At 44.6% G+C, this 14,352-nt stretch overlaps 1 protein-coding gene across 1 annotated transcript in view; it reads left to right on the top strand.

Annotated features, from left to right (window-relative positions):
• Positions 1-14,352, top strand: part of LOC307240447 (cell adhesion molecule DSCAM-like) — a gene marked incomplete at both ends in the record, with an annotated part of 87,492 nt that overhangs the window by 39,686 nt on the left and 33,454 nt on the right. The window lies entirely within an intron of this gene.

The following is a 14,352-nucleotide window of genomic DNA, read 5'->3' as shown; positions in this document are numbered from 1 at the left end:
CTCTCTATCTATCTAGCAGCATAGTACTGGTGGGCTCGCTGAGCAGGCGGGGGTCTTTTAACGAGGGTTGGGGGGGCGACATGGTGCTAATTGCTCCGTGTGATTTATTTGGGGGCTGGGACCAGACTGGAACACTGGCAGACGCTCTCACTCTGAGAGTGGCCGATTGGCCCAATATTTACTTAACCCTTCGCTCGGTGGGTCTGGCACTAGTGGGCCGGGCGGGAGGTCCCCGGAGAATAATTTCACTGGTTAGCATTATGCAGAGCAGTGTGTGTGCGTGTGTGTGTGTATGTGTGTGTGTGATAGAAGGGTTGGAGTGGGATAAGTGCGCCGTATGGCAATGTAGATTTGGGCAATTAGAAGTGAACGATGTGATTGGTCTCTTGGCGCTCTTACCACCCCAATGGAATTGTTGATGTAATCGCACCCCCAGTTCAAAACACCGGGAATGCCTCGGTGTCCTGTCGTAATAAAAGGAACAACTTAACCCCTTCATATAGTCTTACTTAGCCTCACACGCGCTGCCAAAATCGCCAAAATCCACTCTAGATGGATCTTGTTTTTCTCCCCCCCCGACGCTATTGGCAACAAACGCCGAAGAGCGGAAATTCTAAATGTTGCCACTACTACGTCGCGCTCCTCCTTCCCCGCGGATGGACGGATGAGCCATTGATTTTCCTTTTTGCTCAGAAGCACGTTGTGAGGGCCCCTCTATTTCGGGCGGTGTAATTTCTCCAGCGCTCACGTCTAATGTCACGTGCTGTGGGTGTCAGACATTCTGATCCCACGCTTGTCTGCCTGACTCATCTGGAGTGATAGTCTGAGACGTTCTCAGACTATCACTGTGGTTTCGCACCCACACTGCAATTAGTCACACCTCCGAGAAATTAGCAACGAGAGGCGCCAAAATAATTTCCTTCATAATAGATTGTGAGCGCCACATTCTTAATGTTGCACCCGCAAAAATATTGATGGCATTGATATTGGCACCAGCCGTGGACAATGTTGATAGATAACTGATAGATAAAATTAAATGTATTCTTTAGAATTTAGGAGGGAATCTGCCAATTTGGAGATGAGGGTGATGAGACGAGGGATGGCAAAAAGAAAAAAGGGCCGGGGGGGGGGGGCGGTCTCGGTGGCGGTGGTGTGTCTCCACGGCAACATTGATTGATATTCCTCAGGTGGAGCAGCTGTCAGGCGGCCTCGTCATGGCAGACTAACGCTGTGCTACAGCGGGGGGAGGAGGAGGGCGGAGAAAAGACAGAGAGATTAAAAAGCAAGCAGGGGGAAGGAAGGCAAGAAGGGACGAAGGGAGGGGGACAATAATGGCAAGGAGGGGAAGGAGTTGAAACAAGATAAAAGGGCAGATGCGAAGGTTCGGGTGGGTGTGTGGTGGAAAATTGGAATGGAAGCATTTTTTAGCCGTTGAAGGAAAGGTGGAGGCAACTGCGTAAAAAATAAATAACGCAGCGGCCAGCCGGGGGAGTAGGGGGAGGGTGGGGGGGTGTGTCTCCATCCCAGCCAATGGCTACGCAAGGTGGAGGCTCGAGAGGGTGTGTGCGTCTAACCAGGGGTTACTGTTGCCATGACCGGCTTCACGCAGGGGCCGAAATCCTCCTAAGTTGTTGAAGATGAAAGATGCTGGGAGGTTGGACATCAGTGTCTAGTGAATTAATGAATGGATCAATGAATGGATAAATGAATGAATGAATGAATGAATGAACGGATGAACGAATGAACGACTTAATGAATGTTGGCCGTGCTGCGACGGCACCCTGACCCACTGATCTAATTGTTGCCACAGATGGCACAGAGCCACGGCCGCTTTTTGGATGGTCACAAAAGGCCGGCTGGGGAAAGAAAAAAAAGACTATTACAAAACATCTCGACTTTGGATGATCCGCCGTGCTTCCACACACATTGAATCTGTTTACACAAATAAAGAACGAACAAAAGAGGGCTGAACAGGGTCTAACGGTTGTTGTTTTCTTTTAGTATATTCAAGATCATCATAGTTATTCCTAATTTAGGCTCATGATCTTTGCCGACGTAATGTCTTCTCATTACTGCTGATTATTAAACAGAAACGCGTGGCGGTGCTTAAACCAGGCGGCTGTTAATATTAAATATATTATATATTTAATATTATTAATATAAAAATATGATGTTATTCAATATATATTAAATTATCTCTCCCATCATCAGTATTACTCAACCGAGGCAAGTGAGAATAAGCTATCGTTTTTATGAGGAAATCACCCCACAAAAAAACAAACAAAAAATAAATTGACATTTATACAATTTACACAATGATTAAATGTTTTTTTTTTTTTTTATAATTGTATCTTTTCTTTTGTTCGTTCCAAACAATGTTTCCCACTTTTCCAATCAATGTTTAAGATGCAGGACCTGCGTTTTGTGCTTCTATCCTCCAACCTTGCATCCATTCGTTTTTGGCTTCAGCACCGCGGATAGCTCCTCTCCGAATGTCCAACGAAAATCAGGTTTATTGTCAAGTTGTAAGCAGCAAAATTAGGATACGGCAACTTTCCCTTATCATCACTTACTTTGTTCTTTATTTGAATTAGAACTTACTGGAATAAATGAAAAAAATATATATTTTTAATGCAAATGAAAATAAAACAGAAGTCACGGACACTGTCAATCAATTAAATAGAACTTACAAAGTTCCATTTGAAACAATTTAAGTTCTATTCAAATTCTCTGTAAAAGGTACAAGCGCCAATATATATCATTGAAATGTAGTAACACTATCAAGCTTAACAACAATAGCACAACAACAATAACAGCGTAATCATTTACATCTATGGATTTAATCACTCAGAATTTTACTGTGATGTGATGGCTGCCTTGCAAACAGCGGTAATAGCTTAAACCAGGAAGATTTTATTATTATTGTTATTATTATTATTTATTCATTATCTTTTTGTGATTCCTTTCAGAGAATAATATGACATTTTTGCGATTGTATCCAATTTTTGTTATCTTTTTTTTTTTAATCAGATCAAGTTTCACCATTGCCTGTTAAACAGTGGCTCTCTCGCCCCTCTCTCTCTCTCTCTCTCTCTCTCTCTCTCTCTCTCTCTCTCTCTCTGTCCGTTTTCCCACCTACTTTCATCCCTTCCCTCTCTCCTTCCCTCCCCAGTTTTTTCCGCCTCTTCCTCAGCGTGGCTCCTGAATATTTAATGGCTCTGAATTACCGAGGCCCTCAGCTGTAATGACAGGAGAATCAGACAATTAAAGCAGAGGGGCTGCGGCTTTGAGCCTCACCTCTCCCAGAGGAGCCCGAGATTATTTAAAGTGGCATACTGTTTGATTATCTAATCCTCCTCTTGCCCCCTCCGCTTTGCTTACAGAGCGGCACCGACTGCTCCACTTGCCACCGCAAATTACCATGAAATGCCAATGAGCGCCATATTTCAACAGATCTTCTTTCCCTTTTTTTTCCTTTGGCACAGGGCGTCAGCCCGCGCCGTCCGCAGCTGTTGTCGTACTCAGACGCTTCGCCAGGTTGTCCTCCTCCTTTTTTTTTCCCCCTGCACATTCGAACGGGCGCGGCTTCCCTTTGGTTAATGTCATTCATGCGTGTTTGCGCGCTGTTTAAGCCGGTATTTACACTCTTTGTAAGCGCGGGCAGCGGCAGGGATGGAGGGTGGTGGCGAGGGTTTGGGGTTGCTTAAAGGCGATGGAAGGTGGGAGTCCAGCCGATACCCCTCCTCCATCGCAGCAGCACCACCGCCACCCCCACCCACTCTCCCCTCCCTCCGCTTCTCCTCTTCTCTCTGTGACAGTCTGTCTCTGTCTGTCTTCCCCTTTCATGATGGTCTGCGTCCAGCGGCAGCGCTGGGGTTGGGGGGAGGGCGGGGGCGGTTTTGTTATCCCAAGGTTTTGAACGAGCCGGTGAACAGGCCTGATAGAGGAGTAACACATAAAGCAGACACCGGGAGAGAAGCAGTAAGATAACCCTGACCTGTCCCTCTGGTCACAAGAGAACAACGGGAAAAAATAGGGGAGAAAAAAATAAAAAATAAATAAAAAGAGCGAGACAAGCCCATTTCTTTTTTTTTTTTCCCTCCTTCTCTGGATACAAAACAAAGCCTGCTGTGTCCAGGTTTGGGTGATAAGTGGACTCTCTGTCAGCTCGCTCTTTTTATCTGGACAAAGTCCCTGGCTGTGATAGTAATAGCAGATAGTAATAGCTTCCTTAATGTCGGCCAGTGGAGCACACACACACACACACACACACACACACACACACTGAAGTTCTGTATGGGGGCAGAGGCCGGGGGGTGGGGATGGAGATAGAGAGACGAATTCACGGTTCTACAGCTGAGGCTCAACACTGGCTCACTTACCATCGGCCAGGGAAATGCAAATGACGGCATTGTAAACTACGACCATCGGCGGCTTAATAGCTCCGCTCCAAACAGCAGCCATTTAAGACAGAAATGTGTTTGTTTGTGTGAGTGCACACACACACACACACACACACACACACACACACACACACACACGCACTATGAACACACACACACGCACATACAGACTATGAAACACACAGACGCACGCAGCGTTTTCTTTTTATTCCATTGTGTCTGAGTTGTGCCTTTTTTTTTTTTGAGCTCTGGCTTCATCAGACAGACATTGTCTGAGAGGGGAAGTGCTTACACAGCTGCCTCTCATTGTGCTCTCGCTTCTACAAGTAGATTCTATCGAGGGATACAGATCGCTAGTGGTACCAAGTCAACCCCCCCCAAAAAAAAACAAAAAAAAACCTTGCTGCGCAAAGCCCCCGTTCTTTGTCAGCACAGTCCACTGTGCTTGATTTGTTTTTTGTCTATTTGTTCGGATCAGAATCTCATCGGTTTGTTTTCCCGCACACGTGCATGTCTGTCTTCGGTGCAGGGGGAGAAAAGTGTCCACGCTCCATTGAGGACGGGCGTCACTGGTGCCCGTCCCGCGTACGGGGCGGTCCTCCCGCGAGCCACTTTACATTGAATCTGACATATGGATCCGACTATCGCAACCCCGTAAATAACGTCATCATGTCGTATAAATAACTTACATCGCCCAGTTCCAATAACACCGGCTTGCCAGTTACTCAGCAGCGGTGGCTTCCGGTCCTAGTGTCGGAAACATTTTTTCAGCACACATCCCAGACGCTCGATTGGATAGTAAAATCTCTGCGCCGCAAAGGGTCATGAATGCGTGAACGAGCGAATTTCCACTGAGTTGTTTGTCTTTTGTCGGATCGGGACGGATCACGCTTCCAAATCTGCCTCCAACGCCCCGGAGGGACTCTTCATTTGCACCCGTGATATATGCCAGATCTTATTACCTATCGCTATATCTTCAGTTAACATTTTATTAACTGTAGTCCTTCTCGTCTCCTGATTGGTTTAAAGTGATAGGGCACTTATCTGTATAAAAATGTAGAATTTGTATTTTCTTTCATCATTGTGATATGATAATAAGGCCGGGCGAAAGGACCCGGCCTCAGGGGGGTGGAAAAGTGCCTTCGGGGCTGGAGATTCCCCGCTGTCTCCTCATTTGAATGTTGTTGAACGTCCATTTACATCTCGTTTTCATAGTGGTTTATTCAGTGGAGCAGAAGATGACATCTTTATCCGTGGTTGACATATGAGGCCGTTAGCCCGGGGCTAGCGTGTGCCTAGTTAATGAGCAGAGGGATGCTGCCGCTGATTAGGAGCGGCAATAAAAAAAAAGAAGGCTCGGGCTTCCACTCTGACTCAACCCTCTCTCTCTCTCCCTCTCCGCGGCAGCAAGCCAGCGCTGTAGCGCGGAAGTAACCGCCGAGGATTTCGTCCAGGTGAGCGGAGGAATCGGAGCAGGTGTTTTGAGAGAGAAATAAGCCATAACAGGCCGGATCAGACAGGAAGGCAAAAAGAAAATCCCTCTACTCAGTCTGTGACTCTGCTGATGGTACTCAGTGTTTTTTAGGATCAAAGCATCATTCGATAAAAGTGTGTGCGTGTGATTTTGTGTGTGTGTGTGTGTGTGTGTGCGCGTGTGTGTGTGTTTGTGTATTGGTAGGCTACCATTTCAACGCCAAGGATATGGCTTGGTGAGCTAGTGACGGCCCAATGCGTTGCCATGACTACATTGGCAGCAGCTGTCTGCGTGTCTCTGGCAAGAATGACAAATTATTTTTATTACGGGGCGTCTGATTTGGTGGGGTCTCCCTCTCTCTCTCTCCGTGGAGATACTTATCGCAGCTGATCAGACCGGAGTCACTCGGCCAATAGCTCTGAGCAGCCCTAATAGCAACACACACACACACACACACACACGCACGCACACATATGCACAGACGCACACACACACACACACACACACACACACACACACACACACACACACACACACTTCTGGCCTCATCATATGCTCATGGCCAACAGTTTGAGTTGTTTGGCTGAAGAAGGTAGTAGAAGACTCTACTACCAACTGTTAACCTACAAAAATATAATAAAACATCTATCTATCTATCTGTCTATCTGTCTGTCTGTCTGTCTGTCTGTCTGTCGCTCTATCTATCTTATCTATCTATTTTATCTCTTTCTCGATTTATATCTGTCTCTTTCTTTAACTCTATCTGTTGATCTATCTTTATCTCTCTCTCTCTCTCTCTCTCTCTGAGGGATGTGAGTGGCGGCGGCAGGCTTGCCCAGTGTGTCACTTTTGGTCTGGAGCAGCATGACTTTGAGCAGCCAAGGTGACAGTAGTGGCTGCGGCCGTCCCCGGGGAACACGCTCCATTCATGAAAACACTCCCGAGACAGGCGGGCAGCGGAGTGATGAGGAGGCACATTTTATCAGGATTGTTTAGCTGACAGCTGGAGTTCTCCCCATACCGTATGTGTGACGTGGTGCAGCGCGCCGTGCCGACTGTTGGTTTGTTGTTAGGTATGACTATTCAGGCTGTTGATAGTATGATTAATCAGGTTGTTAATAGGTATGTTGTTTTAGGCTGTTGATAGGTTAAACTACACAGGTCGTTAATAGGAGTGAATATTCAGGTTGTTGATAGGTATGATTAGTCAGGTTGTTAGTAGGTATCACCAACCAGGTTGTTAGTGGGTATCACCAACCAGGTTGTTAGTGGGTATCACCAATCAGGTTGTTAGTAGGTATCACCAACCAGGTTGTTAGTAGGTATCACCAATCAGGTTGTTAGTAGGTGTCACCGATCATGTTGTTGATAGGTATGATTAGTCAGCTTGTTAGTAGGTATCACCAACCAGGTTGTTAGTGGGTATCACTAACCAGGTTGTTAGTAGGTATCACCAATCAGGTTGTTGATAGGTATCACCAATTAGGTTGGTAGTAGGTATCACCAACCAGGTTGTTAATGGGTATCACCAATCAGGTTGTTAGTAGGTATCACCAACCAGGTTGTTAGTAGGTATCACCAACCAGGTTGTTAGTAGGTATCACCAACCAGGTTGTTAGTGGGTATTACCAACCAGGTTGTTAGTGGGTATCACCAATCAGGTTGTTAGTAGGTATCACCAACCAGGTTGTTAGTGGGTATCACCAATCAGGTTGTTAGTAGGTATCACCAACCACGTTGTTGATAGGTATGATTAGTCAGCTTGTTAGTAGGTATCACCAACCAGGTTGTTAGTGGGTATCACTAACCAGGTTGTTAGTAGGTATCACCAACCAGGTTGTTAGTGGGTATCACTAACCAGGTTGTTAGTAGGTATCACCAACCAGGTTGTTAGTGGGTATCACCAATCAGGTTGTTAGTAGGTATCACCAATCAGGTTGTTGATAGTTATCACCAATCAGGTTGTTAGTAGGTATCACCAACCAGGTTGTTAGTAGGTATCACCAATCAGGTTGTTAGTAGGTATCACCAATCACGTTGTTGATAGGTATGATTAGTCAGCTTGTTAGTAGGTATCACCAACCAGGTTGTTAGTGGGTATCACCAACCAGGTTGTTAGTAGGTATCACCAATCAGGTTGTTGATAGGTATCACCAATTAGGTTGGTGGTAGGTATCACCAACCAGGTTGTTAATGGGTATCACCAATCAGGTTGTTACTAGGTATCACCAACCAGGTTGTTAGTAGGTATCACCAATCAGGTTGTTAGTAGGTATCACCAACCAGGTTGTTAGTAGGTATCACCAATCAGGTTGTTGATAGGTATCACCAGTCACGTTGTTACTAGGTATCACCAATCAGGTTGTAAGTAGGTATCACCAACCAGGTTGTTAGTAGGTATCACCAATCAGGTTGTTGATAGGTATCACCAGTCACGTTGTTACTAGGTATCACCAACCAGGTTGTTAGTAGGTATCACCAATCAGGTTGTTAGTAGGTATCACCAACCAGGTTGTTAGTAGGTATCACCAATCAGGTTGTTGATAGGTATCACCAGTCACGTTGTTAGTAGGTATCACCAATTAGGTTGGTAGTAGGTATCACCAATCAGGTTGTTAGTAGGTATCACCAATCAGGTTGTTAGTAGGTATCACAAATCAGGTTGTTAGTAGGTATCACCAATCAAGTTGTTAGTAGGTATCACCAATCAGGTTGGTAGTAGGTATCACCAATCAGGTTGTTAGTAGGTATCACCAATCAGGTTGGTAGTAGGTATCACCAGTCAGGTTGTTAGTAGGTATGGTTTTTGAGGTTTTCGATAGGTATGACTATTCAGGTAGTTGATAGGTATGATTAATTAGGTTGTTTTAACAGACATGGTTTTTTAGGTTGTTGATAGGTACAACTACACCAGTCGTTAATAGGATTGACTAGTCGGGTGGTTGATAGATATGATAAGTCAGATTGTTAGAGGTATCACTAATCAGGTTGTTTGTAGGTAGGATTAGTCAGGTTTTTAATAGATATGTTTTTTGAAGTTTTTGATAGGTAGGCCTATTCAGGTTGTTGATAGGTATGATTAGTCAGATTGTTAATAGGTATGACTGTTTGTGTTGTTGATATGTACAGTATGACTATTCAGATTGGTGATAGTCAAGCTCTGGTTGTTCATGTGTATGATTATTCAGGTTGGTGACCGGTATGAATATTCTGCCAGAAGAGGTAGAGCTAAAAGAGGTTTAGCTTTACAGCACCTATCAGAAAATCACAAAGTAACTTGGTTTGAACAATAAAATGTTATCAATGGTTGAACTGTGTTCGCCCACCACTTGAGTGTCTGTGTGTGGAAGTGCATCTCCGAGAGACGTCGCAAGAGATAAAATAATAGAGAGAGAGCCCGATACTGTCGCAGTCGCCAGGCGCCTGTTGGGACCTGTCGGACAGACAGGGCTGAAATTTTTTTTTTTTTTTTTTTTTTTTGATAATTGCTCTGCCCAGCCATGATCTGAATTTGCATATGAAAGTTAGGTCTTTTTTTCAACCCCGCGCTCTCTACAGGAGCGTAGTGCTGTAAGCTAATTTGTAAGTCATTTCAGATGACAGAGAGTGGTTGTATCCCAGAGGTGCTGCTTCTCTCTTCATCTTTTTTCCATTTCATTCTTGCTCCCTCCTCACTATTCCCCCCTGTCCTTCACTGTCTTTCCTCCTCATATCTCAATGTGATTGTATAGAACCCGCGATAGCGCTTTGTTTCTATCAGACACCTTTGGGCCAGATGGTCAACCGGGAAAGTGTAGTCTGTCACCACGAGACAAATTCTTATTAGCAAATCCATGCTTTATATATATTTCTTAAGTATTTCCTCTGAGAAAATTACTCTGAAATGGCGATCCTCACCCCTCGTCGGCCACCATCATTCAACGTCCGATTCGATCCGAAGAGAAGAGCAAAAGAAAAAGGACATTGCTGTATGGCTGCGATTCGGTCCTTCCGTCCTTCCTTCATATTCACGACCCGCAGGAAATTGTCTAAGCGGAAGAAAAAAAAGAAACAAAAAAAAAAGGTTCACGATTTGAGCGAGTGAGGAGTCTGGTCCAGGCCTCGCTGTGACTCGCACAGAGATTAATTGAATCTATTGAGCGACCGATCCGAAGAAAGGGACCGTGTCCGTGGCGCCGCCGGTGCCAAGCACCTGGACCGAGGAGGGGGGAGGAACAGGGGGAGACAGAGCAGGACTGGAGGAAGTGATGCACAGGAGCAGAAAACATGACACCACGACACACCGGCGTGAGGTCGTAACAGGCAATAACGTGATATTATCACAACAAATACTTAACAGTGATGGGAACACGAGTACCACAGGTTTTCATTCTAGCTTTCTCCTCCCATCTAGTGTGGAGGGGATTGATTGAGACCCCCGGATGCCGGCTGAATTCAATGAACTGCCCGGCAAGATTGAAAAGCAGTAGTACTCCGGATCCAGTGGAGATGGAGTTTACCTTTGTAGCGCAATGGATTGTCCCTTAGTTGGATTATTTAATGTTGGATTTTTAATATATAAGCAAGAATCGGGTCAGGCTAAACCTAGTTGCACACACAAACACACATAGAATTCCAGCTACAATATCTACTATGCTACTCTATCCCTACACATATATGCATTAAATACGGTACATAAGGTACGTAGATACAACCACGCACACACAGAGAACGGAGGAGCTCCTCTGCCAGCCGGCGTTAGTATGCAGAAGGTGGAGCGCCCAGACGTGCGGAGGAGCTCCTTCGATCGCTATTATTGACTGTTCTCCCATGCAGCCTCGCAGCGCACGAACAGAATGCACGCTCACGTGCATGCGAGAGACAACGTTCGAGCGCACGCACGCACACGCGCACACACACACACACACACACACAATCACACACCCACATATACACAGAAATGCACTGTGAAAATATGTAAAAATAAAGCAATCTCAAGCAAAGATTGGATATTTGACTAAAAGTAAACCCCGGCAACAAACGGTGCACGAAAAAACAGCAAGAACAGGACAACACAAACCATATTAGTGTTTATATTTTGTCTTTAAACCTATCTGTTCTCGCTATGATCCATAACAGGTTTGAAAGGAAATTGCAGCTAAGTCCTACCGTATGTCCTATACCTATGACCAATGATAGCAAGTTAATATATTGTAGCACGCCTCTTGTCCGCCTGGAGGCTTGTTTTTGACCAACGTAACCCCCCGTCATTGCAAAATGAAGCACACAAACCATTTCCAGTTGTGACCAATCCATTATTTGTCACAGTGATTTTTCATCGAATCGATCTTTTGAGCCCACACAAAACGGGATACTGTTTTACGTGTAATTATTTATTTATTTCTTTAAGACTACTATTTAAGACGATTTAAGACTACTATTACTATTTTATAGATAGATTTTCATCATATTATTATTGCATTGGGACCTATTCCATTGTTTACCTTTGGCTTTTAAGTTGAATTGTTATTGTTTCTCTTGTCTGAAAATGCAACTGAATAAAATCAAAATCTCTTGATAAAACATCTCAAGGGCCAGATATGAGTGAAAAGCACCTCATTTGATTGCAGCACACACACACGCGCACCACGTCATTGGGGGAAAAAATTGGGCTTTCAGGGGCCAATAGCAAAGCGATAATAGAACCTTTATTTACCCCCAAAAGTCAAAGATGTAAATATGTTCCTCTGGGGGAACCACATAACACATGGCTGTGTGTGCTGGATGAGTTCGATAACGTTGCTGTTTTAACAGGCATTTTAAACACTCCTGCCTTTCGTCCGGTGCGACAGGCACTCTGCCCTAATGAAAAATGCCCTCGTTCACAAGACGGCAACTGGTCAACTTGTGATGCACCTTTCGCGGGGGATAGGGAGATGAAGAAGAAGAAGTAGAAGAAGAAGAAGAAAAAGAAGAAGAAGAAATAAAAGGGGAGAGTGGAAAGACAAGAGAGCGCATTTGCCTTTTCCCATCTGCTTTCAAGTGTTGCTTGAAATATATGAATTTTATTCCCCACCAGAACCACAATTTGATTTTAATAATGTGTGCAGGGCCTCTGAGGTTGAATTACACGCACGCGCGCACGCGCCCACACACGCGCCCGCGAGGGCACACAAGAGAGACCAGGAACTCACCACCATACCTTTTCCTTTTTCCCTCGTTCTAACAGTGGTTGCCTGTCACACATAAGCACGTCTCGACCACAAGCTGGAAAAAAGGAAAAATGCTTGGGGATATCAAATCCATGGTCTCGCGTTTCTAACTAGGTCACCCCTCGCTCACAATAGCTGCATTCTGGCTCCCCTCCTTGTTTCACACCCTCGACTCAGACACACATACACACACACACACATGCATACAATGTGTCTCTCTCTCCCTCTCTCTCTCTCTCTCTCTCTCTCTCTCTCTCTCTCTCATTATTTCATTTTTAGTTATCGTTCTGTCTTTGTAAGGCAAAAAATAAAGGCTGACTCCAACTTCTTTCAATTAGGATGACATGAGAATAGACTAAATCAGATATTGTGCAGATATATTTTTTTCCAGCGCAAACAAAAACCTGTATAGCTGTATAGCTCTCTCCAAATTGTGCAGAATGAATGCGAAAGTGGGCGAGAAAGTGTTTAAAAAAAAAAAATGCTCTGTTGTGCAATGAAGCTGGTTTTAAGCAAACAAACGTGCGGTTCCACAGAAATAGTGTTCAGAATTCTGGTCCGTGGAGCAATCCTTCCAAAAATGTTATCCTGTCCGAATTCTCCATTCTCCAGTTGGACCGGCTCGGTGTTGATGCAGAACTTGAAGCCCGTATGCTGTTTGCACACTTGTCATGGCCAAAAGGTCTCCAGGAACATTCTGACGTTCCCATACTGTAGTGCCAAGAATGCCCGAAACGCCTGCACTCCCTCTTATCGTCCTCAACAAATATCCAGCGTGCGTCGGTTAGTGACTTGACTAATTGGATTGCCCCAGATATCCCAGCATGCAACAGAGCTATCTGCGATGGTCTTTCCTCGGCGAGAACACTCTGGGAAGCTTGTGATGAACGGGCGTGTTTTAACCCCTTTTAGCCCCTTCCCGTACAGGGGGTTCACCATCATCAGAGGCACAGCGACGCCCACCGCGGCCACGAGCCGCTCTCACAGATTACTCCTCGTTAACGCCCCTCCCTCCCTCCCTCCCTCGCTCCCCCCCCCCCTCGCTCCACATGCCCCCGTGTTCCCACAAATTATCATGGTATTTGCGTTGTATTAAGTGCGGCCAAACCTGCGCGGCCGTACCTTTTATCAAAGCGCTCTGTGATTCCCGGCCCCCTCATGTTTTACGTATGGAGGAGAGAGAGAGACAGAGAGAGAGAGAGAGAGAGAGAGAGAGAGAGAGCTATTGTGTGTCTGAGATTGTAAAAAAAGAGAGAGGGAGAGTCCCCCCCGTGGGAGGGAGGGAGAGCGATGAGCTACATGATAACGAGCGGTCTTGCGGCCACGCAGCCGTGTCAGCGCTCTGCTCGGCTAAATGGGCGGCAGCAGATGTTTGGTGACTGCGAGTGCATGGCGCCGCATACCTCACTTGACTTGCAAATATTTGCTTAGGAGCTGCAATATTGAATTGTGTGTATTGTTTTATTTTTTTATATATATATATATATATATATATATATATATATATATATAATAGAACATCTAAGGAAGTGGTGTGGAGAAATAGAAAGGAAAAAATATGTGTATACTTTTATATAATTATCTATGTGCAAGTAATTTAGAAAATCTTTATTTTTTAAAATATATATTATTTGGTATATACTGAAGTATATGCCAATTTATTTACAGATATATATATATACATTATATAGTGATATAAATGTATATAATATATAGTATATTTCAGAGTTTGCGTTGGAAAAAATTCGCCAGTCCAGGACAGTTCGACCTGTCCTGGAAGATTTAAATTTCCCGGACAAATGGGAGAGATTCCGGTTCAGTATTATCTGTGTTTACTGATCTTAAAAACAATTGATAAGCAGACTATATAGAGAATGACATCATCAAGAAATGTAGTTGTATAATTTTTTTTATTGAATATTCAAAATAAAATCAGTCAGTCCCGTCAGTAAACGCTATTTTAAAAGTAAATAAATAATAGTATATATTTATAAAAGCATATACATATTTAAAAAATATATATACATGGGGCGGAGGTAGTTCTGTCAGACAACTCGACGGCGCCACACGCTTCCACGCCCTTATGGGCCGGCCTATTTAAGCAGCCGATCCCTCCTGCCCCGCCCGCTTTGCTCCCTGCTTGCTGCCTGTGATGAGCAGCAGAGCCCAAACTGCCAAACTCAAACGATGGCAAATAAATAAAAGTCATTTTTAAGTCAACCTTAAAGAATGATATTTATTCTCATACTTATCTTTGTCTCTGTTTTGTGCTTCTTTTTCCCAG

The sequence above is a fragment of the Zeus faber genome (genome assembly GCF_960531495.2).
Source record: "Zeus faber genome assembly, chromosome: 14".
NCBI classification, from domain to species: Eukaryota; Metazoa; Chordata; class Actinopteri; order Zeiformes; family Zeidae; genus Zeus; species Zeus faber.
The sequence above is the reverse complement of the archived record's forward strand: the minus strand, read 5'-3'. Positions and strand labels throughout refer to the sequence as shown.